Below are 24731 nucleotides of genomic sequence, written 5' to 3' on the forward strand. Positions count from 1 at the left end.
TCTTTTGTGGTTTGTCTTTTCCTTGAGGACTGATATCTAAGGGATATGCACATAACTAATGGTACAGAAACTGTCTTCTTCCTTTTTGAAGATCAGCGTTTTTTCTCCTTTTTGCAATAAACATTAGCAGGGGAGGGGAGCACTCCGTCCTCCAAGAATAACTAAGTTATGTGAAAAAAGGTGAGTCTGTACTGTGCAGACTTCTGCTTTTTGGATGAAAAAAGGCACTAACTAGAAAGTTGAAGCAGAAAGCCTTTTGGGGATCTGGAGATGGACTTTCTCCTCGTGCTTCATCCTGTAAGCTGCCTGTGCTGAACAAAGTCTGTAGCTTGCTAGAGGCATTTAGGCTGGGAAGTTGTGCAAAATACAGGTTGGCAAGCTCGGTACAGTTTCAGGCTGTTTCCCAGTTGCCTGCACCTTCTGTTGAGAACACGAGGGAGTGATTCAGGGTGGCAGTGACTCACGGGGTGTTGTGCTGTTCCCCTCTCCACAGAGGGGGTTAGCTGCAGCAGGGAGCTCGCTGGAGAGCTCAGTGCACTGCAGAAAGACCCCTGAGGTGCCACCACTCTACTCTGAGTTTGTCTGCCTGCACAGGTTACCACTGATTCCACTTTCCTGAAAAATGTAATTAAATTAGTGTTTGCTTCCCTTTTCCTTTTCAGTGCCAGGGGAAGGTGAAGCAGACATGTTGATAGGAGCAAATGGATATGCAGGGAAATCAGAGCCCTGCCAGTTGGGACATCTCTCTCAGGTTCTCCCACCACTCTCTTGGTGCCTGTGTGCTGCCACTCAGGAGCACAGAGCTGGTCTGCCCATGCTGTTGCAGTGTCTGCCATGGATAATGCTCCTCTCACTCTCTGCCTGCAGCTTAATGTGAACCTCTGACATGTAAAGCTCTCACAAGTGCACAATTCCCCCCAGAGAAGTCTGGGGTTTGCCCAGCACTGTTGGGGTCAGGTGTAGCCCGTGTTCTCTCTGCTGTCAGTGCATCTCAGTGGGGACTGGCAGGGGTCAGCAGCTCCCACTGCTGCTGCCCTTGCACCTGTGGCCCAGGTCCACCACACCTAAGCAGTCAACTTCAGATTTCACTGTGTTTTTTGTTTTCTTTCCTGTGTGGTGGTGAGTGGTGCAGGACCCATCGCTCGTGGCTCTCCTGTTTGTGTGATTCCAGCCTTTGGGCCTTTTGTCATGCTGCAAAGCATGACAAAATAGCCATCTAGGCTAAAATCAATGTGGAGAGAGGTATAATCATCCCAGCTTTCATTTTAAGAGCATTTATCTGAAAGCTTAATTAAAGCTGCTTGGATGTAAATAAGTCTAACCTCTTCACTTCTGAACAATGCAAATAGAATAGTCAGCATACTTACAGGGTATCAGCCGTGTAATTATTGTGTACTGTTTGTGTTCTTCTGTGCTGTTTCTTGCCACTGAATCTTGAGACAAAATGCTTCATAAAACCAACTGCATGACTCTTTATTTATGTTCTTTAGAAGAAGTTGATCATTCTCAAATAAAGGGGTGGAAAAGTGACATTAAGTCTTTACATAGACAGATACACTGTGACAAAGGGTTGGTCAGAGCCTTCCTTCAAACTGAAGGGGCCACAAGCTGGAATGTAGACTGGTTGCCAGAGAGGCAGGGGTCGTGTTCCTGCATGCCAGCCTTGCTTTTCACTGGCTCTAAGTGGTGCTGGTCAGAGGCACTGTGGGCACCCTGCCCAAAGCCATGTGCTTGGACCTCCTGCCACCTCTGCTCACACCTGGTGTGTGCAGAATACTTTCTGCACTCTCGGCCAAAGAAGAGAAAAGATCCTGTCACCGTTTGCATACTGTCTTTTGCAGTGTACTCTGATGTTCTAGAAGCCCTAAAGTCTTCGCTGTTCTCACTGTAATTTTGTTAACAGCGTGAAATGGGGAGCGATGCATTATGACAGTGGCTTCTGCTCTTGCAGATACCGAGAGCTCGTGTATTTCATTGGCTCAGCAATTTTCTGCCTTCATCCAAGTATCGTTTGCTGTTTAATGCCTTGTACAATTTACATGATCCAATTAGAAATCAAGTTCCCATTTCATGTGGCACTTAATTCACACCTCTTGTGAGACTGCCGGGGATCTGAGGAGGTGATACTGTGCCATGGGTTAAGTGTGCCTAAAACTTACGTAAGCTTATGTTTACCTCACTCCTAGTTCTGAAGAGAGGAGCACTCTCTTGTCCAGCCTCCTCTTCTTGGCCCTGTGCCTAATGTGACCTGATTCAAAGGGTCATTTATCTTCTTCTCACCACAAAAGAGGGTTAAATTCTCTTTAAGCCTCAGGTGCTCTTCACCTGGAGCCTCTAGTCTAAGTAGAGAGTTGAAAGCCACTAAAAAATGATCCCTGGTCTGGTCATCAGAACATTTGGAGTTTCCTTTTTTTACATAGATGCTCGTGTACTTTAGTTCTGGTGAAAATTTGAATGGTATAAATTGCTGTACTACTTGGCAGGAGCAGCAGTAGCTGCTGTCTTCCTGTAACAATTGTAATGCTTCTCATAATGGGTGCGTTTTCCATTTGGCTAAATTAATTAGCCCATCTTTGTCTGTGTTTGATTTATCAGAGTAGCTATTGTGAGAAAACACACATTTTCTTGTGCATTTGTAGTTACTTTTTGCTCAGCTTGGGAATTAATTAACCCATCTTGTGCACTGCAGAAAACTGCTTGTTGTAGAGTGCCCCTGTTTTTGCCTCTCCTTGGACTACCTCCTTCTAGAGTCCCGTAGAATTGGCCATATGCTGGACCTGATATTACCGGTTTTGGAGCACATAAATGTAAGTGAAAACACTGTCCAGTATTGGTTTGGAATGTCAGGCTGGAGCTCTCCAGGGCTGGGGAGGTGTGTTTGCCCCTACTGCTGCAGGGGCACCCTCTGCCATGTGGACGGGGCAGATTGTTTGTGATGGGCTGGAGGAGCTGAGCTCATGCTCAGCGTTGTTTTCTGTCAAAGGGACACACCCTGCAATTATTAGATTGATGGAGATGCATTGTGTTAAATTTTGGGGAGAGTTTTCCTTGTACCGTGGGTGCCTTATTGAATTAAAATAAATATTTGCTTAAAATATGAGTACATAAAGATGTTTGTAACTACTGGACATATTCTTGTATCAACAGATAATAAGAAAGTCAGACAGGTTAATTAAAGAGCCAGAGATGTTTCATTTGAGAAGCCTCATATACATAGGCGCCTACTAAATGGCAGAGGCAAACAGGCCTAGGGCGCTGCTGCCTCCCAGATGCGCCGCGCCGATAGCAGGGGAGCAGCCGCGGCTGGCAGCGCCCCTGGCACGGCTCGGCTCTGTCGCGGGACTGCCACCAGGGCCTCGGGGGCTGGAGAGCGGCCAGCTCAGGGAGCTAAATTAAGGAATTGATTTTTCTATTGTTCTCTTCAAGGAGGATCAAAATTCTCTCTCCTGCCTCCCGCATGGGATGCTTCCTTGGACACTATGTGTGAAGCCTTTCAGTAACATGAGCAATATTTCACCCTTGTGTTTTTCTTGGTGAATTGTTTTATTGCACATGATAGAATCTGGGTAAGCACTGAGAACTAACTTCTGCCTGAACCTGAAAAAGGCCCTGAAGATGTGGTGTTTCTGGTATTGCTGCTATGGCTAGCTCTGTCCAGATTTCTTTAAAATCTGATGGTATTTCTGGGATTAACTTTGCATTTCCCAGCCAGAAAGGTGGAGTGCAGCACCTGGCTGCCTGGCATGGCAGGTGCTGGAGTACTCCCTCCTTTGCATACACCTCACTAGCTCTTAACAACTCTTCTCCTTTCTGGGCTGCAAATTGTCTTGGAAAAAGAAGAGTCCGTATCTTTAACAGATTTGTTTCATTTTAAATATATTTGCTCACTTACTTAAACAGTCTAAAATTATTGTATGGTTTATTCACTTTAAAACTAACTTGAGATTTAAAATGTCCAGCATGGTGTGTTTCTCTGGCCAGCACACTGACAATGCACCTTTAAACTACTTGGCTTGGAGAGGACCATCAGTAGCAGTACTGATTTTTGTTGTGGAAACCTAGAGCTCAGTATGGGGAAATTCTCCCTCCTTGATGTCGCTGTTCCAAAATATTCTAATTTTCTTCTGATGTTTTCTCTCTCAACCACAGTGTTTATACTTACAGAAGGGAAAAATAGCCAAACATAAAGGTCACTCTAAAGCAGAGACCTTGTGAATACCAAAATCTCACTCCAAAGAATTTCAGCTCGTAGGATCGATTTAAAAACCCTCACAAAGTGCTTCAGAATGGAAATGCTTTTTTTTATGTCACACTGAAAGCTGTAGCATTTAGTGGTGGTAAATTTGCACTTCCTAACATGTTATTTCTGCCAGTGTTGATTACTGTTTTGCTGCAGAAGTAAGTAACTTTGTAATTTAATCTGTCGTGGTATTGTCAGCCTAAAATTTGATGTGTACATGGTGCATTATGAAAAACTGTACTGCAGAGGCTGCCTCTGGCTCTGCAAGTCCCTGAACTGTAAAGTGTTGGAGGTGGCAGAGTAGCCAGAAAGGTGCCACAGCCTGCATGCCTTGGTTTGTCCTGTTCCCAGTGCAGCTACTCCTGGTCACTGCTGGATTCCAGCACCATCCAGAATTACCTAAAAGAGAGTGAAGAAATACATACCTGACTACATAATTATTCTTTATGTTAAATATACTCAGATATATTAGCCAATGCATGTATTAATTTGTAATACCTGAAAAACCTGATCAGGTCTTGATTTTTAATCGAGTTATCAGTCCAGAAGAGTAGCACAGTTCTTCTGGAAATTTTTAAAACAAGTTACTAATGAATCTGACTCATAAAGCAAATGTCTCATGAAATTTGAATGTTTAGAAGAAAAAATGACTGGCAGCTCCTCTTGTAAGTGTGCTAGTTGCAATAAAGTATAAAAGTTCAACATCAAAGAGATCACCGCTTAGTCTGTGGCGTATTTGTACATCAAAGAACAAATACAGGACAAAAGGAACTGCACAGAGATACAGTTCATCCTTGCAGACAGGTCCCTGTGGAATGCTATAAAGAGCTGCTTTCATAATGTGGAAATGATCTCTGGCACATCTTCATTTCTGATTTGGGGAGTAGGTAAGAGTAAGAATTAGGAGCAGTGTCTCAGGCTTCGGTCATGCCAGTGCACTCGGTAAGAGCGTCGGAGCTTACATGATGTCAGCGCTGCAGTTTGTGTCTCACTGTGACTCAGGTGTGTCAGCCTGCCTGACAGATGGGAGCTGTGTCTGCAGCAGTGCCATTTCACTGGGGAGGGTGGGCAAAGGGGGCCTCAGATGCTCTAACGAAAGGGAAAAGTCTGCTTTTTGATTTATTTGTTGTTATGCCAGTGGTCAGCTACTGTGTCATGTTGCTCAGAGAGGTTGTGGAGTCTCCATTCTTGGAGATACTCAATGGGACAGAACCCTGAGCCTTATTTGACCCTGCTTTGAGCAGGGGCTGCGTCAGGTAATCTCCAGAGGTGCCTCCAACACAGACTCTTCTATGGGCTGTGAGAAAAACTCTTTTGTAGTAAGGTAACTGTCTACTTAATATTTTTAATTAAGGTCTTTCTTAGTACAACACACAATTCAGCCAAATATGTAACCAGCTCTGGCACAGGAAAAGTCCTCCACCTGTTTTTTACTGTTTTTCTGAGCTTTTATAATGTGAAAGCTTGATGTATTTCTGCGGATTTGTGCTTTTAGTAGTTTGTTGTGGTTCTGTCATTTGGTGGTGCTTTGTTGTTTTTTCTTATTAATCTTGAATTCCTCCTTAAATTAGAGAGAAAGTTTGTGTATGTCTGCCTTAGACCTAAAGAAAAGTGATCTTGGGTATATAGAGCATGTCCTCTTTCAGGACAAGACAGGTCATGAGAAGTTGGTCAAGGAAATTGTTGGACTCTCATTGACCAATTGGTGAATTGTATTGAAGGTAGTGGAGGCTTTGCTATTAACTTGAATGTATCTGTTTTAATATTAAAGTGATAAGTAGGTCACATCTGTTCTTCAGTTTCAGGCTTTCTACTTAATTTGTATCTCTGTAAGTGGTGACTGCATATGTTATACACAGAAATGTTAATCATAAGATCCAGACTAAATCTGAATTCTCCAAAGTTCAAGTGTGCTTGGATCAACCATTTTAATAGCAGTTCCACCTTTTTAGGAGATAGTATTGTCAGCAGACTCATTTCTTTTACTGCAGAACTAAAAATAGTTACAATCTCGTGGAATCATTAAGAAATACAAAGGGTTTCTGTTAAAAACCCTGGGGAAACCTGATTAGGCAGACTGCTGTATAATTAATTGATGTGCTACTACACTTGGAGAAGTAGTGCATCAGTAAACAGAAGTCAGAATGTAAAAGGCTAAGAAGAACTGCTGGGAATTGTGTTAAGACATCAAGGCTTGAAAATAACAATTTGAGCACCTCGGGAGAGACAAGCATTTGCATTTAGTGGAAGGACAGAACTTTCTCCAGAAGGCCGGGGCAGGGACATCTGTGAAGGAAGGCTCAGGCTTGTGCTTAGCACTTCCTTTGCCAATAAAACACCTTTGCTACTACTGGTCACAGTATTTTATACTACCTTCAAGTTGACATTCAGATAGCTCCCTAGACTATGCTCTTACATTTGTGAAACAGTGTCAGGTAAAGTGTTGTTAGAATCTTCCTTTCATTAATGCTGTGTTTTAAATACATTCATTCTGATAATTAAGTTGTTGCCTAAGATATGACATAGATCACTGATTTGTGCCATTGTTTGTCTTGTTTGCTTTAAGACTGGAAGTAATTGTCAGCAAGCAGACTGTAATTATCTCTTTGGAAAAAGTCAGGATCCTCTGTAAAGTTACTGCAAAGAGGTGCAGCAGTTGTGAATGTAGAGATCTGGGTGGCTGTGATGACAGCAGGAATGAATTATTCTTCCAGAAATGTTTAAAACCAATCCCTACTCCACTGCAGTAGTGTCACCTGGAGAAGGAGTTCCATTCTGGGACAGTACATGTACCATGGCAAGGCCCTGTGGCTGAGGAGGAAGAAGGAGCTATTACCTTGAGCTTTCGACCCCTCAGAAACGGACACTTTTGGGATTTTGAGGAAGACGTTACAGGGACAACCAATTCATGTGTTTCTGTTCAGAGAAAAGTATCATGCAGCTATTTTTAAGGAGGCCCATTTCTGTGTCTGTTGTGTGGCTGATAGGGAGAAATGGGCTGTGCTTGAAGAGCTTCACCAACAAAGTGGCTTCCCTGGATCTTGTGTTACGCTGGAGTCCTGGTGGCACAGGCTGCTCATTCTGCACACAGGGGCACTGGGGAGAGTTGAGGATGCTCAGCATGCTGAAGTCAAGGTTTTTCTTAGGGAATTATAATAATTTGGTTTAAACAGTGACCACTGTTGTCAAGTGAATGTAGTGGCTGTGCAAGTACCATGCTCTGCAGAATGAACTGCAGCCATGTTTGTGCTGTGCTGTGTGAAGAAGGTGGAGCTTTTCTCACTCACTGTGTCAAGTCCTGACCTGTTGTCTGGCACAGACTGTGTTTGGACGAGACAAGAGTTTACATCTTAGAAAGACTAATCAAATGAATTCCATTTATATGCTAAATTGAAGGAAAGTTCACTTTCAAATTATCAAAAAAAAAAAAAAATCCAACAAAAAATGAAACACACCAATAATGAACTTTTTGTGGCTCCGTCCCACCTTCAAAATACCCAGTGTCAGGTTAACAGTATAAGTAACAGAGCGTGTGTATGCTCTTGCCCAGGGACAGTTGCCAGCAGCTCCTAAAATCAAAATCCCAAAATGAAATCCTTCAATATGTTTCTCTTTCCCCTCATTGAATTGAATTGAAAAATTTCTCAGGGAGGTGCCAGCAAAAATAATGTGGGGTTGTGTGGCTTAACTTCTTGTCTTGGGCTGTTGCTGCAGCATTAGCAATTGGGTTAACTGTGCTAAGTTCAAATTTTGTTTTAGCAGGGAGTGGGATCTCTTTATGTGTGAATGAATATCCTGAATGAGCAATGTGCACAGATGTCCAGATTGTCTCTATGGAGCCTAAAGTTAAAGTTTTAGGAGCATGTCCAAAGCTGGCATAAAGCTGTGTATCTCACATGAGGAGTGCTGCTGTGTGCTGGTGAAGGCATTCATTCTGAACTGGAGTCAGTTTTTGTTAGCCAAGCATTTTTTCTTTGGTGGAAGTTTTAGAGTTTCTGAGGACTTTTATCTATTTCTAGTGTAAAGACACCTTAATAATTGAAATTACATAGCACGACTTCAAATGTAATCACCAAATATAATGTGGGAGAAGAATTAATTTAATTATAATTAATTCCAGTTTTCAGAAAATGCTTTCAAAGTTGTCTTAAGCTGGATACCAAAACAGTTATCACTTTGGAAAATGTTCCAAGTCTCCAAACATCTCAGTTAAGTGTCTATTTCACAAAGGACTTCTTTGATCCAGCTATCTAGATTTATCCGAGGAGACAAAACCCAGATTGCTTGCTGCTAATCCAGTGCTTTACAAAGAAGATTTTAATTTTTATTCCCTTTACTTGTTTTTCAAAAATTCCGGCAGATATACAATGGGATGGTTTCTTCCCATAAATAATTAAGCCCATTGTAAGCAATGTCAGTAGAAAGTAGTCCTGAGATTCATTTAGTTTTAAGTACCTACTCGTTTTTTCCTTTTGAAAATAATACCATGTCCCAAGCAATTTGAATGCTCATAAATCACGTTAGTTGAAGGGGAGAAATTATTCCAAACTTAGTCTCTTTTAGGCATTTGCACTTCTTCTCAAGGGTGCTTTGTTGTCCCAAAGGCTGTCTAGAGGAAGTGGTTCTTTGGCTGGATTCACAGCAAGTGGCCCCAAGGTTGGTGTAGCAGGTCCTGTTTGTATTTCTCTTCATATCAGTGGAGTTGCACCAAATGTGCAGCTGGTCCTTGTCACCAAATGCAGGCTGAGCTGCCTCTGTGCAATTCCTGGGGAAGAAAACTTCCCTCCTTTCAGCTGGACCAGTAATGCCGTGAGGGCTCTCAGTGAAGATGTGCTTGTTACTGCTACTCAAAATCATATCATTTTCATTATGAGATCAGATACCTGAACAGGCTAATCAGAGGGGATTTAGCATGGCCTGAAAGAATAAAAAACATCCCCATAAAAAAAAAAATAAGCTGAGTTTAAATATTATGGTGTTTTTCAGGGGAAAGAGCGTGTAGTAACAGAACACAGGAAACCAAAGGACTGTATTCTAAAAGAGACCATATCAGCAGCACTGGGGGAATGAAAATAAGCAGGTATTTGTTTACCTGCCCACTAATGCCATCACAGTAGTTCCAAATACATTGTTCATTGAATTAAAGAAGCCACCCAAATGTTTTAAGACCTTATTTATTAACAGTAACTGGTTTTAATGTCAAGAGAGGGTAAATTAAGTTGGTTACACAATTTACCAGCTGCTGCTAAATGTTGTGGATGTTATTAGTCATTAAGTAACCAAGTTAGTCTGGCAGTTTATTAAATCTCAGGACATTGGATGCAAGAATCTCTTCATGTTTTCTTTATGAAGTGGAAGAGCACCTCAGAGTAACATTAGCAGTATGCAAATGTGTAAAAATTCTTCTCTTTGTCCCGATTTCTCTCTTATTGACTGCTTAAAAAATATATATTCGTTTAGGTTTTTTTAATGAAAACATTTTTTTTTCCTGTAGTGAATCTACCAGAAAAAGTAAATTGACATGTCATGGAATGGCTTTGTGACTTGCAGGGTGTTTATTTCCTTGTTTTAAGCAGATGCAAAAGGTGTATTTTGGTGCTGTTATATTGTGATGGATGAAAAAACAGCACTGACTTTTATCCAGGAGAGAGGAGTGAGCTGTTTTCTTTCCAGGGCTGTAGATCAATTGATGTCTTACAAAAGTAATATCATGAAAGTTGGGAAGAACTCCTCTTTGATACTCAGGTCTTTCTATTTCAGTTGGTACAGTAATGGGCTTTTGAATTATAGGTTTGTTAAAGCTTGTATCTATTTCAGAGTATTGACAGCCGAAGCAGACTCATTGAGCCAAAATTTATATGTTTATCCAAGCCTGTTAAAATCAGAATTTATGGTGACTGTACTAATGTGTAAGCTTTAATACCACTTTTATATAGAAGGCTGCTATTTGAATTTTCAGTGAAGTAAATTTCTTTACAATATGCCTTTGAGTTATGGTTTATAACTGGATTCATATAAATAAATGCTTTCAGCTGAATGCTGTTGAACTAATTCCATTTTGAAGTCATTCATTATATTTAGCTCACTGAAAAAAAAGGAGGGGGAAAGTATCAACTAACCCTATATAAAAGTGACAACAGAATTGTTTCATGAAAGAGCTTTGGGCCTCTTAAACTATGAAGAGTGAGTGGTTTGTTGGGTTGGTTGGTGTTTTAATCAAAGAAGTGAACAGAAGCTAGATAATGTATTGCTATATTGCAAAGACATTTCATTTTGAACAGCCATTAATACAGTTAATGCTTCCTGCCTTTATCATGTTAAGGTCTTTGCAATAAAATCTGGCTATGCAGTGGCCCTACTTGTTTGTGCAGGAAAAAAACCTTGCTTCTTCATCGTAAGTCCGTTAGCTCGTGTCAGATTGGTAAATTTTCAAGGTAAATTTCTTCTGATTAAAAAGTGATTTGTTGCAGTCAACTAAAGGTAAGAAAGAAAATTTACAGCTTTAACTTCTTATAGTGTGTGCGTATATATAGTGTGAAACTTAAGATAGAGTGCTAACTAGTCATCAAAAGTGAAATCGAGATGCAACCAAAACAAAAACCAAACCAACATTTTCATGCAGTTTGTGTGAGCCTGCTTATTGTGCTTTATTAATAAGATTTTGTGTTTCCAAGAGTTAGAGGACATAATAGACCTGAGCATTGCTCATTGCAGTTTCCCAAAGGCAGATTAGGAAATAAATAGTGTATCTATATTTTTACTCTGGAGCATGGTACTTATGCCATTTCCATCTTTATCCTTCCGTTTTGACTATCCCCTTCAGGTGGATACAAGAATTTTCCTGCTTGGAATTCACATTGCCCTGGGATCACATAGGCTGCATGCAGAACTGTCATCTTGCTGAAGTGCTGTGTAATTGCCTGATCCTCTTTCCTTTGCTGTCTAGTTTCTTTTCTTTCATTTCATTACTTTCATTTCTTCTCCTTCATGTTAACGTTCTTCATCTCTAATTCACTTTCTTGTGTTCTTCTTTCACTCTCTTTTGAAAGCAAGCTGCCAGTGCCTTATTTAATCTCTTTATCAGTGTACTGAGGGGTAACAACAGGACTGTGCATTTTAGGCCCTTGTAACCAGCTGGTTCAGATTGGGGTGAAAGAGTGAAAGAGAGCCCTGTGGGACATCTCTGTGCTGCACCCTTCTAACACTGCATTCTTGGTTCTTCAAGAGACCTTGGGTGCTTTAGTAGCCGGCTGGAATAGTTCCAAGAACACCAGAGGGTTGTGACAACTGCAAGAAAGTCTCTCCATCCAGACTTCTAATTGTCTTTCCATCTACCAAAATTCACGTCTGGTCTCTTAAAGCTCTGCTTCCTGCCCACCATCCCCAAAACACTTCTGACTTCATCAGCACCGTGTGGCACTCTGTGCCAGGGGCACCCCTAGATGATCATTGGCACCCTCAGGAAACTTAAATTGTTCTTCTTTGTTTTACTTGAGGATAAACTGATGCTCTCAGATTTGCTGTGTTGGAGGAAAGAGGTGTGGAATTACCCTGCTGAGCTGCTGCAGTATCTGAAGCATTTAATTGTTCATCATGAGCTCCCTAAACATATGCAAACTGTTCTGGTTACCAGAGTGACTAACCAGAAATCAACCACAAACTCGATTTTAGGAAAGTCTCCATGAAAGCTCTGTCATGCTTGTAGACTCCCAGTAAATTTGAGTTTATTAAAATGAACTAGCATGAAGCAAGGAAGCTGTCTGGACTTTCTCTTAAGTCCTTTTACAAAACACGGCAGACATCACTTAAATCACATACGAGGTGCACAGAACCAGAATTACTGTGGAGTGAGTTGGTCAACAGTTTTGGAACAGTAGGAAGCAAGGAAAATGCAAAAGGTGATACAATTTTGTAACTTCCACTAAAGATTGTTGGAATGGGACCCTCTTTTTGTCTGCATTTTTTACATATAATATTTTATGCATGAGGTCCTCCAAAACTGTGGTTCCTCAGCTCTGTTCCAAGCAACAGTGGTGAACAAGCTTCTCCCGCTGTCCTTGCTACTAACTTCCCAGTGCTGGCATGTTTGCTAACACTGATAGCCAGGAGACTTTATTTATGGTGTATCAGGTAGGTTAGAACAGTGATCTCAAAAGTCATGCACCCCTGTCATTAAAAAACAAAATCACTACATTTAAGAAAGTCCAGTAGATCAAATGATTTCTCATTCATTCACTGCAGTTTCTTGACCAACTACTGACTTATGATAAGATATATTTTCCACTTGTCCATAAGAAACAAAATTCATATTGGAAAATGCTTTTCTTTTTAATTTGTACAGTTCATAGTGTGTTTCCATGTTCTGCCCCACTCCTTTGATTTTGTCCAGCTCTGGCTTTTGGAAACGATGGATATAGCTGATTCTCAGCTATTGTTTGAAAATATTCCTGGTGGTTTTAATCATGGATATAGCTTGTATAAATCTATTTATATAGTGATTGTATGCATCTAACGTGCAGCTTATCTAGTTTTTCAAACAAGGGAATCTCCAGACTCAATTCAGAAACTACCTGTGGGTAATAGCAGGGAAAGCCCATTCTGCAAACTCATCATTCCTCTGCATTTTCTTTGTTTCTGTCTTTCTAGAAGACCTTCACGTAGAGCTTTGCCATGGACTATTTGAGTTAACTGCTTCAGTTGAATGTGGTGATTATGGAATGCTTCTTTCTGTTCTGTTTGAAACCTGAAAGTACCCCAAATAAACTAAAACCCAAATAGAACCACTAAAAAATATTAGTCAAAAATCATACAGCTTTCTGTGTCTCTGTGTATTCTTACTTCTTTCTTGTTTTGTGCCTTTTTTTTTTTTTATTCAGTACTCAAGAGTTGGCAGTGCTGTGAAGTAGAACAGTAAAACATAAATATTAATTGTGGTAGAAATATTGTCTAGAATCTCATTCTTGTTTTACTTGAAAATAATACTCAATTGTCTTGGCCGTGCTGGAACAAAGACAAGACCTAAGGGATGTGCATTTATTTGGCTGCAACTTTATTAACACATTTGGGAGCAGTGCCTGGCAATAAATCACACCGAGTGAGTCACTGCCTATTCCTTGATCGTTCCCACCTCTATGGAGAGCTGCTGCCAGCCCAGGCTGCCTCCCCAGACTGCAGGGCCACCACAGTTTGTGTGTTGGGGTGAGGGGAGGGTCCTTCTCCCAGCACCACAGGGTCAGAGCCATAGCTGCTTTTTCCCAGCTTTTTCAGGGAGCCATTGCTGGCCTGGCTTGGCTTTTTTCCCCTCTCTGGCAAGGTGAAAAACCGTGGGAATGTATCTAAGACATTCCCTAGGAGTGGCAAGGCCTGTGCCTTCCCACTGCTCTTCCTGAGCAACACCTAATTTGGGAGGATCTCTGGCATAGACAGGGCCTGATAATCCTGTGTTTGTGTGGGCTCAAACTGCTCTCTTCAGTTTGGGGAAGACTTTAAATTTTAGGGGCAGAGATGAAAATTGCAGCCCAGTTGATAGTGCATGTTTTTAAACCCCTCTCACTCAGGCAGCACACACCTAAGAGGTATGTCTGCCCTGGTACTTTGGGTCATGGATAGTTTCTGTCTGGCTCTTTCCTGCTGCCTCCACTTGTAATGTAGAAATATGTTGGTCAAAAAAATCCTATCATTAAGCTCAGTGAGATTAGTGAAAAATAGCTGAATGAATTAAAAAATTGGTATTATTGCCTCACTGGGGGCAATTCAGAGCTTCTAAATTCTACTTTGGTGCCCTACTAGTGAATATTTCCAACGTGGATGTTTTAATTTAGTTGAATTTAGCAGTGGCAAATCTAGTTTGTCAGGGCAAGGAGTACTTCTTTCTCCCTTCCATATTATAAAACAGTGATTCCAAAAAGTTGAAAGTTGCAAAGTTGTAATGTGTGTATTTCTTCTGGTAGCCTTTCTGTTCTTTTCTGTGTAAAGATGACAAACTGCCCTTGATGGGACTGAGGTACAGGCAGGCTGGAACTCCCCTGGAGCTGGCCACCTTCCAGCTGTAGGACTGTGGGAAGCCAAAAGGGAAGCCCTGGTCAAGTTTCAGCTCCGAGTTGTCATTCTGGGCCAGAAGTGTGAAGGAACAGACAGGCCCTCCCCCCTTATGTAATAATGCACAACATGGAGTCGAGTCTGTGTTTTAGAAAAGTGGTGGTGTTGATTAGTCAGTTGGTCATGAAATCATAGGCAATTTATTTTTAAATAAACTTAATGACAGTATTTGTGCATGCTGATTTTGAATGTCATTCATGTTGCAACAGAGCTTTTGATGGATTAATTACATCATTTATATGCAAACACCAGACAAAGATGAAGTTCACCTGAGTTTTGACTGAGAAACTAAAAAAATTAGTTTGTTATCTGTGTTCTGAGGATTGTCATCAACTGATCTTACTGCTTAGGTACTTGCCTTACAGAGAGATGGTCAGGTGGAAACAAAGCAAGTGAATTCACTGGCACACAGCAACAGTGACAAATCATTTTCCAGTCATGGATTATGGTCTTAAAATCAAGGCAGTAATTGTTATTTAGTTCCCGTAATCAGTAAGCTTGTATGTTTCAAAGAAAACCAGCAGTATTTGCTGTGTGGGCTAGGTGATAACTCATGATAGAAGTTTAGCTGTTTTTTGAAAGTATATTTCAGCTCCTACTTTAGCTCCTGAAAACTGTAATTGCAGACTTAGTAAAAACTTTCTCCTGTTTGTCTTTCAATATTGACTGTTTGAATTAAGGTGTTTTTTTTTTTAATTACCTGATTTTACAAGGTCTTAGACTTCTAGGTTGAGTAAATTGCGTGATAGTGAAGGCTGTAAATCTGTCAAGTTATATGCTGTACCATTTGAAGAAAAGGAAGGAAACAGCTAACAATTTGTGGTTTAGTCCTTCTCACTTTACCCTGTTTAGTCAGTGTAGGCAGAACAAGCACTTGGTCCTCTTTCTAGTCTGTTTCTGGTCATTTTAGGATGAAAACTGTATTTAATTTGTTTTGTGCTTAGATACTGTACTGGTTTATGAATACTAGAAAATAAAGTTATTTGTGGACTTGTTCTAAGCACAGGCAAGGCACTTAACACTGTATAAACGGAAAAATACATTATCTGCCCTGTTGAGCTTATATCTGGAAATGCAGGATAATCAACATGGCATTTGTAGAACTGTCTTTGCATTCTCCAGAAACTTGTAAATGTATATTTGTGAGAAATAGAGCTTCCACCATTGAAGTCTTTGTTCCAAATGTAAATGTTTTCTAAATGTTTCAGAATTTCTCCAGTGAAAGTTTGTCAAGATGGCACATAGAATTGTGCTGAAAAGTGATGGTGGCATTTCATTCCAAGTACAACTAAATGTAGGAGATGCCCTACATTGTATGAAATCCTTATGCTGTGTTACTAAGAAGTACACAGTCTTAAAAAAAAAAAACCCACTTTGTGGAATTCAGCAAACTTGGTTTCTGGAATTGTATGCAGATTGTATCATCACTTCTGGAATGTGTTTTTTCCCTGGGCCAAGGCTGCCAGACAGAGCTCTCTGACAATCTCTTTATCTGTAGGGTTGTCTATAATGTTAATTAGTGAACTCTTTGAAAAACCGGCTTCCATGAATTAATTTATGCATAAAACATCACTGAGGGATGTGTTTTACCTGTTTCACAAGTAGGGGACTGAAGCATAGCTTAAGGGACGTGGCTTGGGCCACACAAGAAGCCTGTGTCATAGCCAGGAATCAAGAGATTCACATTTCATTGCCTAACCACACAAATTTAGAAAATAAATAGTTGAAGAAAAGCAGATACAACACTGAGGATTTGAGTCTTGAGTACAATTTACAGGGTGCTTAACTCTCTGCCCATACAAGCAGTAGGATCTGCTTTGGGAGGCCAATAATGCTTTTGCATCCACAGTTGTAAAATGGGCTGGGATGGAAGGCACCTTGAAAACCAGCTCACTCCAACCCTCTGCCATGGGCAGGGACCCCTTCCACTGTCCCAGGTTGCTCAGAGCCCCATCCAGCCTGGCCTGGAACGCTTCCAGGGATGGGGCAGCCAGAGCTGCTCTAGGCAACCTGTGCCAGGGCCTCACCACCCTCCCAGGGAACAATTTCTTCCAAATACCAGACCTAACCTTCCTCTTTCAGTTTGAAGCCATTCCCCCTTGTGCTATCACCTCATGCTCCATCCAAAGTCCCTCTCCAGTCGACCCTTTAGGCACTGGAAGGAGCTCTAAGGTCTCCCTGGAGCCTTCTCTTGTCCAGGCAGAACAGGCCCAGCTCTCCCAGTCTGTCTCCATAGCAGAGCTGCTCAGCCCTCTCAGCATCTCTGTGGCCTCCTGGCCTTGCTCCATCCAGCAGATCTAGGTCCTTAACCTCCAGAGGCTCCAGGCTGGACTGCTGTGCACAGCTTAGTGTCATTGGCAAACTCGCTGAGGGTGCACTCAGTCCCACCCTGTATGTGTCCAACAAAATTCCTCTTGGTTTGAGTGCAAGGAACCAAGGCTGGCTGCAGACGTTGTAGTCTGCCTTGTGTTTTGGTAGTGCTGGATTTTCACTTTCTACTGGTGCTTTTTTTTAACTCACTGGTACAGCTTCATAGTAATTATTTATGGCTAATGCCCTCACCCAAAGGACTAAGGAAACAGAATTTGAGTGTTAACCCTTTCCAGGGATTTTTAGAATATCAGCCCAATGCCTCAAAATCTTAAGGCAGGAGCAAAAATCCTGAGGCTGGTATTTCAATTTAAAGCTGTCTTTGGGAATTCTTGTTTTCCTTAGGTTGGTGTTTGTTTTTGAATATGTGCTTCTAATCTAGCAAGGACATAATGAGCTCTTGAGACATAATAAGCTCAGTAAGACTTGAAACACTGTTTACCACTTGAAGTATTTACATGGCTTCTATTCCTATTCATGTATCTAAGCACAATATGGTATTTAATAGATCCTCACAGATAGGAAGCCTCTAATCCTAATGTTCTCCAGGTATGAACTGAATTACAGAAAGGATGTGCCCAGCTTTGTGAAGCTGTTCAGTCATTTAACTTGTGGTGTGTTCAAGTCCTGCACATTTTATAGGAGTTCAGTGTGTGCCCAACTCTGGGATAGTTCTGTGGCTCACACACACAATACTTGTTAAAGCACAGGGTCTTGGAGTCACATCTTTGCAATCCTGTAGTAGCAATCCTGAGCTAGCCTGATAGGAAGAAATGTTTCCCATTTACTTCTGAAGGAATTCAGGAAAATTCAGGCTAGAAGGAAAGGACACGTTGAAACTGTGAGGAAAACAAGCTATTGGAGCAACTTACTTTAGAATCAGGATGTGTTTTCTATCACTTGATGGCTCTGTGTGCATAATTATGACACTTAAAAAAGAAGTGCCTTCTAGTATATCTGGTCTGTACAAAACCTGCTGAGTGAAATTCCGTCATCTCTATCACACAAAAGGTGAATTTGATCATAATGTTATCTACCACCCTCATGTTTCTGTTTATGTAAATTTTCCTTGAACTGATTCCATCATGCTGATGCTGGAAGCAATGTGTTCACAAAATTTCTTTCAGTCCTAATCCTATGATGTTTTGTATCATCTTCTTGTCAGAAATTTTGGAATTGGGAATATGAGGAAGGAGAATGGGATACAGGGTATCCCTAAATATTATACAGCTATATTAACACACTGGCACAGTGCAATTATTTTTGCACATAGGGAAGACGCCTCCCTGTAAATTCTTTGTGACATAAGGTTTCTGACTAAAATTAGGTCATGGCTATTTAATTGTTTAGGTGTCCACCCACAAGGGATCTACACAGAGCTCTTTCAATTCCTTGCAATCAAGTAAGTAGCAGTTACTCTCATTTATCCTCTAAGGAAATAGTCCACCAAAAATAATATGTTGATTCCTTAGTCCCTCCCTGTCACTAATCACTCAGCTCTTGTAGCTACGGACTGACTTGGCCTTCAGCACCGGAGTGTCCAAGTGCCTCAGTCATTAATTTTCAACTTACGACACTTGGGTGACGTAAGAAATCTTTGTCCTCATTTCACAGCTGAGGGAGGAATTGACACACCAAATAAGTGACTTGCTTAAAGATTCACATCAATACTGGCCATAGAAACCAATGACTTATTCATAGACTATTCTGTTTCTTGGAAAACCAACCCTGTGTTCCTTGTCCTTCTGCCTGCTACCCCAGATCTCCTCAGACCAATTTAGCAGGCCAAGGGTTTAGGCCTGTGTGTATTTTAGCCTCCCATAAGCTGGCATTGCCAAACAAATGCACCCCTCCCTTGTGTGAGCACAAGCAGCATCTCTGCTGTCACGTGGGGAATTAAGTCAGGAAACTAATTCAGGTTAAAGTTAATCCCCCAAGAACAGTTTTCAACCTGAGTGTTCCTCATTTGGCTCTGGCAGTGCAACTGCAGAAGGGGCACTGAAGGGGACAGAGGGAGGGGAGGCTCTGCCAGTGACTGGGAGGTGCTGGCTAAAATGCTTGTGGACTTAGTGGGGTCAAGTTCATGAAAAGCTCAACCAAAATAAGTTCCAGTTCCTTCTTTCTCTGGAGTACACATCACGTGCTTTGAGTTTTCCCCATGTTTGCAGAGCCCACCCAAAGCACAGTTGCAAACTGTGTCCAGAACAGAGACGAGGATTGTGGATCAGTCTTTACTCTGGGGACATTTTACATCTTCCCTGCATGGCAAGTTTTTTGTGTGTGGCTACTATCATTAAAAATGCTTGATTCTGTATAACCTTTTCCTGCTTGAAGTTAAACTATTTCTGAGTAGTTGCAAATGCAACCAGGGAAGAAGCACAGTTGCCAGGAAAAGTACATTTGTAAAGGGAATAAAGTGTTGTAAGTGTGAAGCTAGATGCCTCATCTCACCCTGCACCACGCTGACCTACGTGAGCCCACATTCCTTTACCTTTCTGCCCTGAGTGGTTCCATAGAAAAGACCAACTGGAATTATGGGCGTGATTTTGGTCTTCAGGTGGAGCCTGTCTGCCATGACTTTTCACATGAGTCAGACACATGGGGAAAAAACTCCTATTTTGATGATCCCTCTCTCAAAAGAGGTGTTCATAGGATTTCCCAATTGCTGTGCTGAGGTGTACATCCAGCTTTGAAAACAAAATACCAAATGCTGCTGCTTCATTTGAAGGACTGCAGTGTAGGAGAATGTGTAACTGTGGAATGATGCCCTCCTCCTGACTGCATCAGAAGTCCACAAAAATTTGTGCAGGGCCCTTGGCATGCTAATAACTTGATTGTTGATGACTAAGGCAGGAAGAAGGGTGCCAATGACACCTAAAAGGATACTGAAAGGAATCTTCGTATTTTTAAAAAATGGCTGCAGAAGAGAAAGCATCTTTTAATGACTGCTGTTAATATCTTTAATGTATCTTTAACCTTTTCACTTGAACTGCCCCATGACCCCTGAAAATCTTTCTTGCCATGTTTGTTGCTAAACCCTATTCCCCAGCTTTCATGCCTTTTTGTTTTGCGGTTGGAGTGTGAGTCCTGGCTGAAGAGAGTGAGAGGATGTTGCAGATGGTCCTCTGCCATAAACTGCTGCTGTCCTCTGGCCTTTGTCAGCCACAGCCCCTGTTCCAACCCGGCCACCTCATAAGCCTCAAAAGAAACGTGTCTGGGATTTTATTTGGGTTTTCATTTGGTTTTTTTTTTTTTGTTCAGGCCTTGTTCAAATGTTCAGGATTGGGGCAAAATCTGTTCGATTTTCCTCCTCAACTGAACACAGATCGTAACATTTAGAGCACAGCCACTTTGTGTAGCAGGAACCTAACAAGAACCAGATTTTAACATAATCACTAGTTCCTTTGAAGGAGGCAGTGTTAGGAATTATGATCTAGACTAGACATTGGTAAGAACTTAACAAATAATTATAGGCTTCCTAAAGGAGTATAGTATGAGTAATTGCAGGTTTAAAAATGTTATTATGAGGAGTAGTTTATACCGAAACTTCATCCTGCTCTTTGAAACCAGAATCTGTAACTCTCATTGTGCCACAGCAAATGCTTGCCCTTCTCCACAGAAGAATGTAGACTTGCCTTATTGTACAGCAAATGTTCTGTGGTACATTATTTAAATTAGTATATAATAGAAACCTAATTGCCCACTTGGGCCCACAGCTTTAGCTGGTGGAGATCAATGTGCTTCCACTGAAGTCAGTGTAGCAATGTTGATTTTCACCCTTGAGGATCTGGCTCAGCAGCTTGTTTCTATTCCAGGCATTGTTAAAGGAGATAGTGTGTTTGGAATTCTAAACCATGGCATTGTCAGAGATAGTCAACTCAATTTGTGTGCAAGTGAAGAGAAATAAAGCAGTAAAACCATTATTTTTATCTGAGGATTTCAATTTACATTGTCAGTTATTCATATTGACTGATCTGCTACAACAGGGAAATCATGAGCGTGGGGTCATCTTGTTGTGGTTTTAATTTCCTATGTCTGTAGTTATCTAATCCTCTCAGTGTAGCAAGCATGATTAGTATTTATTCCTATTCTGTGTGCCAGTGCCCTGGGCCAGGTTCTGTGCTAAATCCAAAGTGACTCTCCTACTTAATTGGCATTAACTGCAGTAATATAAATAAAAACTTGTACTTTCTGTGTGAAGCACTCACAACTCCTGAAACAGATTTCTCCCCCCATGTTTAGGCTTGTGATAAATCTGTATTTTTTACTCAGTTTGGAACTTCTTCTAGCAATGTCTTCCAAATAATACTTAGGGAATCATGGATTTGGAAAGACTTTGGCTGCTTGTTAAGCACTGAGGCACTACTAGGAGCATTGCTACAGCTGTATCCCTGGTTAAGAAATTGCTACAGTAAGAACAACACCTGTCTCTCTCTGGAGAGTCAAGTACCAAAGCGGACAATAATTCTTCACTTTGTCAAATGGTTTTTGCAATCATTTGGAGTGCTTGCTTAAAGAAGCTTATTTTATTTCATGAATGCTCCATTGAGGAATAGGGAAGCTTTAGGGCTGAGCTGAGCCAACAGTTCTTTGTGGAGTTCGTTTCCTCTCCTTTCACTTCTATTATTCTCAGAAGACCTCTGGCTGCGCCCCCACTTATCTCTGCTTCCATTTGTCCCCTGGGAGCTTTGGCTAATCAAAGTTATGCTGCAAGTACTCTTCAGAGAGTAGGATGGGGGGAGTTCTGCTTAAATGGTTTGGGTCTTTATCAAGGACAGTACAGTAACTGACTGTGTGAGCCTTTTGAAATAGAACAGTGTTAAAACTTCAGCAAAATTTGGAGTTGCCTGGTGTTCATTGTTGTCTGTTTTCTGCTCTGTGCAGAACACAAGCATAGGAAGAGACATCAGCAGGAATGATGGGTAAAGACTGTCTTGAAAGTGTTGGGAGGTTGTGTTCATCACTTGTTAAGTTATTATATGGCTTCATTCGGCTCTGGTTACAAGGTTTTCTTGTCCTGACAAAGATGAAGCTTAGCTCATGAACGTGTTTGGATTCTCTTTGGATGAAATGGTTGCAGTAATACAGGTGTTCTTTCTATTATTTTCTTCAAACTTTTATCAAGCCTCCTTTTTTGGGAGGGGAACACAAATTGACATTCACTAATTGCTACCTTCTACCTTTTTGAGTGATTTGGCCTTCAGAATATAGTATTAGCCATGTGAAGCAAATTGGATTTTTCATTTTAATCTGTCACACATAACACATAGCATCACTTGAATCAACAATCTTACTCTGTGTTCTCCTGTTCATACTTGTATTTTGCCTGGTTCTGTGGGTCATAGGATTGTGTTCTCCTTATTGAACTGTCAGACTTGTTTGAAAAGGTGTCAGTGTTTCCTGTTAGGGGACATTTTTTTTGGTGGCCATTTTGCAGTTTTGTGAATTTTATAAGAAGAAGTGCTGTGGCATTCATATAGGTGTTGGTGGTAAGTTCCATCAACCTCCTTTGTTTTCAGTAGTGAGTTTCCTAGTTTTTTTGTGGGCCTTTTTTTCCCTTGGAAAACATATAATGCATGTGACCAGAGACTTATATAACACAAGATGTCTTGTGTTGAGGTAAGGAAACCACCTTCGAGGCAGATATCTGAGACCAGCGTTGTGTTATCTCCATTGCAGAGATAACAGACATTAAAATTCTGGAGTCTGGTGGCCAAATGGCACAGCACCAAACAGGATAGATTTTCTTTTCCTCGAGTGGTAAATAGTGTTAGATAATTCATGATGCAAACTGCTGTTATTTCTAGAGTATGTGAGCCTCTGATGGCAGAGCAGATTTTCTTACCTCTCTAGTTTAGATGAAAAGCTGAGCGAACTTTGAGAAGTGCAGAACATGGCGGTGGCTGTGCTGCAGGAGATCAGCTGATATTTCTTTGCTGGTATCGCTTTACTCCCCAGTGTGGTCGGAGTGGTACAGCTCTTACGTGCTCTGCTTTTTGCCTTTTTCTGAGGAAGAAGCGGGATTGCAAAGATAATGTGAGAAGGCAGTGGAGCATTCATGGCAATAATTTCTAAGAGCTGGAGATAAATAAGCAGGCAAAGTTGGCGACTTATTTGGGTGGAGGTATTAGCATTTTGAATACCCTCTGCACGGATGCAGTTTTCACTTAATTGCCTTCACACTAGAAAAGCACTTTGTAGCTGCGAAGAAAACTTCTGCATGTAGTCCACAGCGGTTCTCTTGGGCTGTAGCAGACACTCGGGCTGCTCTGCTCCTGGTGTGGGCTGAGGGAAGGGCCAGAGCAGGTGTGTGTTCTGCCCCTCACACGCTCGGTTGCGCTGCCCAGCGCTGGCCCTTGGGTCTCGGTTTGGCCCTGGCGGGCGGAGCGAGGCCTTGTTCGGCGGGGCTGATAGCGCCAGGCCCAGGCGCTGCCCTCAGCCTCAGGTCTCAGCAGCTGGTCCTGGGTCTGTCGGCCATTCCCACCCTGTGTGAGAGCTGGGCCGGCCTCTGCGTCCCCTCCCGTGGGGCTGGAAGGCAGCAGAGTTCGGCAGGGGGGCTGTGCCACGAGCGGGGCTGCCGTGGACGCTCCCCGGAGAGGCAGCGAGCTGCTCTCCTCAGGCACAGCCCCTTCTCCCCAGCCCCTTCTCTGCCGAGACGAGGGACAAGTGCGGCAACCCGGAGAAGACAGTTCGCTCATTTTGTTTCTAACCTTCTCCCCAGCCCCTTCTCTGCCGAGACGAGGGACAAGTGCGGCAACCCGGAGAAGACAGTTCGCTCATTTTGTTTCTAACCTGTCAGAAATAAAGAAGGTCGTTTTGGATTTTAAAGGAGTTCTGTGGGAAAGCAGTTGTGTGTGGTGATTAGGGAGGCTGCAGTCAGAGCTGTCCGTGCCGTGCTTTGCAGAGAGCAGGGTGGTCTCTGGCAGATTCTGTGTTAACCCAGAATTCTCACCCAGAATTCTCTGTGTCACCCAGAATTCTTGGTCTCTAACCGACCAAGTTGGGTGTTTGGTGCCTGAGCACCTTCGTGTGCTCACCCTGATTTGCCGAACATTGTCAGAGTTGCACGGACAACGTCAGCAACACCCTCAATTCAATGGGGTATTTTTCTGTGGAATAGTTACTTAGTTTGCTTGTAGTCCTTATTTTAAATTTTTTCTATCTAAGCATGTTAAAGTTTTTTTGGTATTCTTAAAGAGAGATTTGGCTTAGAGCAAAATTAGTAAGGGGAAAAGAATTAGGAAATCAAACCCTTCCTTTTCCTTTTTGAACCTCTCGGTTTTCCAGCCTCAAATAAGTACGTGAAAGGGGTTTAACAACTTTAAATTGGATTTTGGAATGTCAGATGACTCTAATAGCCTTTGTACACAAATAACAACAGAAGAGCTGATTATTGTTTCTGGGCTCTGCGATGCACTTATGTAATCATTAATCTTGGCACTTCTTTATCTGCAGCAGATTAGGAGGCCACTGTCATTTTGAAGACTGCCATTAAGTAGACTTTGTTAGTGTTTAAATATGTGAAGCTTAACTTTAAGCTCCCTTAATGTATGCAGTGGAGGTATTCTGTGCCTTGAATAGAGCTGTTGGAGTAAGTTTCAGTCACATATCTGCTGCCAGAGTCTGACCTCAGACGTGGGTTTATGTATGGTGTTTGTTAATCAGCCTCTGAAGACACTTTGAAAGCTTTTTAAACGTAAAGCATTAATATATCTGTTTGAAACAGCAAGCCAACTTGCTTTATCTACTACCTTTCAGTTGGTTTAATCATCAAGAGGCAGGAAATTAAACTCTATGAAATGAGAAGGCAGAAAGGGTTTTAATGAAGGTCGTAGCACCTAATCTGATTGTGGCAAAGGAAGAGCTTTTGCTAGACTTCTTCTTTCCACAAGCTTGTAATTTTCTAAAACGTTTTTGTGGGCAGCTGCATTTTTTCTTTCATGATCCTTGTCATGAAATGAAGATGGTTTTCAGACACTGAGTAGATCATATATAGACATCATGAGGGTGTAAAGAGGCTGAG

General features: G+C 41.7%; 1 protein-coding gene and 1 long non-coding RNA gene across 5 annotated transcripts in view; one reads left to right on the forward strand and one right to left on the reverse strand.

The window, feature by feature from the left end:
- Positions 1-24731, forward strand: part of RORA (RAR related orphan receptor A) — a 250408-nt gene that overhangs the window by 184232 nt on the left and 41445 nt on the right. The window lies entirely within an intron of this gene.
- On the reverse strand, positions 21220-23720 carry LOC128794922 (uncharacterized). Its single transcript, XR_008433311.1, has 2 exons — positions 23501-23720; positions 21220-22714 (listed from the first exon to the last, which is right to left on the reverse strand). It is a non-coding gene; the product is annotated as an uncharacterized LOC128794922 (long non-coding RNA).

Source organism: Vidua chalybeata, chromosome 13, assembly GCF_026979565.1.
Source record: "Vidua chalybeata isolate OUT-0048 chromosome 13, bVidCha1 merged haplotype, whole genome shotgun sequence".
Lineage (NCBI taxonomy): Eukaryota > Metazoa > Chordata > Aves > Passeriformes > Viduidae > Vidua > Vidua chalybeata.